Raw genomic sequence first — 3,487 nt, forward strand, 5'->3', positions numbered from 1 at the left:
CCATAAAAGTGCTAAGGTAGCATCTATAACGTTCAATGGAAGCTATGGCAAAGGGGTTACATCTGTGGATTTGAAGATGACAACTAATTAAAAAAAAAAAAAAAGCATAGTAGAAACCATTGTTGTGAAGCTGACAGCCAAAGAAATTTACAGTCACATTGCCCAGGGTCAAGAAAATGTTACTCTTCTGGGCTAATGCTGACTCACATATTTCAAAAAGCAATTCAGCATGAAAAAATGTTAACTTTGCAAGAGGGGCCGGTTTTGCAGATCAAGAGGATGCGGAAGAATTTTTTAAATGCCTGCTAAGTGTTACGCAGGAAAAGGATTATATGTAGAAAACCAGGTTTCCCGTGCTGATGAAACTGGCTTGTTTTGCAAGGATGTTGGCAAATGAATCTATATAACGAGTGGAGTTTTGGTTGATGAAAATGCTGTGACCAGAAGCTCGCAGGAACCTAACCCTGTATTTCCCCTTGGAGCTTTGTATTGGCTAAGTCAGGATTAGTGGTGACTTTACAGAACATAACTACCCTAACAACTGTGTGCCCCGAATAGTTAACTGTATATGGATCGGAGAATCAAGAGGCGGAAGTGAGAACAGCATCTCCACTTATATGCTCAAGGACCCCCTCCAACATTTTTGTTATGATCTTCATGATCCTGGGCTCTGATGGTTTTGGAGTCAAATACCCAAAGGATGAATTTTTCTGCCAGGGGGTAAAATGACACTCTCTCACGTATTTTTAAGAGACTTTATCAGTCACTGCTATGTGTTTGTACTGTGGTGTGTTTGTGTGTGTGTAGGTGTGTAAGGGGATGGGGTAAAGAGTATACAATGCCATCTACACTGCCGGTCACTACCTTTCATTTCTCACCTACCCTGAACTAGTTTCCATGCCCATTACTCGACTGTACTGAAAGTGCTCATCAACTTCACCAGTGCCCTCTGCATTGCCAAACCCAGTGAATGTGTCTCTGACCTCAAATTTCTCTAATTCGCAATTGCTTTTGACTTAGTTGACTACTATCCTCTTTTTCAAACTCTTCGCTCCAGCTCTCTGATACCCTATCTTCATTCTACTTTTTCTCCTATGTTATTAGCCTCCCTTTTTAAGTGTCCTCTGCTAAGTTCTCCTTCCCTGCTCAATTATTAACCTTTGACATCTGATCCTCCTCCAAACCTGGTCCTGGGTCTTCTTCTCTTCACTATCTTCTATATTTAAATATTCTCATCCCCTCTGATATCTTCACGTACAATTTATATGCCACAATTCCCATTAATAGCTTCAGCTCAAATCTCTCTCCCTAACTCCAAAGTCCATATCCAACTGCACACCTAACATCTCCACTTGCCTACCTCACAGATATCTTTTAAAGTCCACATGAACTCCTGATCATCACCCCAAAGTGCTGGTTTCATCTCCAATTCTATTTCTGGTTCTCTCCTTATATTAAGAAACAGTAACACATTCATGCAGGAACCAAAATTAGAAACCTAGAAATTACTCTTCACTCTTCCATTTTGCTCATCTCTTGCCTCCAATTCAATCCTTCAGCAGATTCTACTTCCAAATATGTTTCAATTCCATCTGCTTCTCTCCATATCTACTATCCTGGGTGCCCACCATGAAGCAAAATGGGTGGAGGTAGAAGAGCATCATGGACAGTTTCAGACTTCCATAGTCCCAGGTTTGTGACCCTGGAGAGAAGAGACAGGTTCTCTCTACCAGCATTAACATATAAAATCCCAAAGAAGGAGTGACCAGGTTTGGGTTGTTTTCCAATAATTTTGACCAGGGAGGTGTGATATTGTAATTTTTCAGGCCTTGCTTCTATGTCCAACCCATGGCCAAGGATCCAAGGTGTGTGATTAAAACCCCCCTAGAATCACATGGAGGAGAAAGGGCAGTTTCCCAAAGTATGGTGGTGCTATTAGCAAAAGAAGAACAAGAGGATGCCAGACAAAGAAAAACAAGATCTGTAAAGAGAAGGCTAGTGTTTGGGAATATCACCTCCCTTGTTTGTGCTTTGCTGTCCTGAGTGCATTTTTCAGGCAGACCAAAACACTTGAAGTAACTGGCTCTCAAATGAATATTGTTATCATTATAATGCCTATATGCTTTGAGAATTTCCTAGAATAATAATGTATAGAATTTGGGTAAACTGGAGTCTTTTAGGGTTCTGAAAACACTCTATTACATTTTGTTGAATTAATGAGTCTGGTAATAAGTAGAAAGTGTCTAGTTCTGTGTTTTTTTTTTTCATTCTCTTGGGGCGCTTTCAGCTCTGGGATCCCCAGATTAGCAGGGTTCCAGGATATATATATATATATTCATGTACATTCTACTCCGTGAATTTATGATATAAGTGCAGTTATGCAAATGAGAAAATCCATAGCTGAAGACTAAACAGTAAGAAGTAATAAAAAGAGGTTAAGGAGGGTTTTCTTCCACCCTATGTTGTATCTCCAAATACGCATGGTAATTCAAATTAATCTAATCAATCTAATATAATCCACTAAAATGCATATGTCTTCTTTCAACATCTTTTTTTTAAGATTTTATTTATTTATTTGAGAGACAGAGATAATGAGAGAGAGCAGAGAGAGAGAGAGCACCAGCTGGGAGGAGAGGGAGAAGCAGGCTTCCCACTGAGCAGGAGCCCAACGAAGGGTTCCATCCCAGGACACTGGGATCACGACCTGAGCAGAAGGCAGACGCTCAACCAACCGAGCCACTCAGGCGTCCCTCTTTCAACATCTTTTATAACTTGCGTGTATGTGGTGGGGGCGGGGGTGGGGGTCAACTGGAATTTTGACTTCCCCAAACAAAAACAAACAATAAAAAATCTCACACGGTCAGAGAACATAGTTCTTACCATTCATGTTCTTCTGAGAAACCAGCAGAGGGCGAACAAGATGGAAAATAAAGCAACTGGAACCTATAAGGCTGATGAGAGATGTTTTTTGTACATTTGTCCAAGTTCACACAGAACCTAAGTGGCAAAAATGATTCCTAACTTGAGGACTTAGAAAGGAGTAAATGCAGCCTTGAACACTAATTTGACTTAACCCTGGCCTTTCCAAGTTGCTTTTATACGATTTTAGTCTGGGATAGAGATTAAATCTTTTGCAACCAGGACCCATCTCATAGCATAATTACCTAGAGACCAATTTTGGAAAGGTAGGCACTCAGAAAATGTTTAAGGAGGGTAGCGAATACCAACACATCTCTTATTCTAATGACAGAATCTCACATGCTTGTAGCAATTAGAACATAACTTCCCCTGAACACTTCAGTATTCACAATGGCTGTAGAGTTATAAGGAAGAAAATCAAAAGAAGTAAAATGTACTTTATTTCATAGACCCTAGGTCCAAAATGAAGACACATAGATGCATTATGGAAAGAAAAGATAAGAATTTCATAAATCTTGATGTTAAATAAATGTGAGAATGTTCTATGAAAAATTTAAAATACATAATG

The sequence above is a fragment of the Phoca vitulina genome, unplaced genomic scaffold (genome assembly GCF_004348235.1).
Source record: "Phoca vitulina isolate PV1807 unplaced genomic scaffold, GSC_HSeal_1.0 scaffold88, whole genome shotgun sequence".
Classification (NCBI taxonomy): domain Eukaryota; kingdom Metazoa; phylum Chordata; class Mammalia; order Carnivora; family Phocidae; genus Phoca; species Phoca vitulina.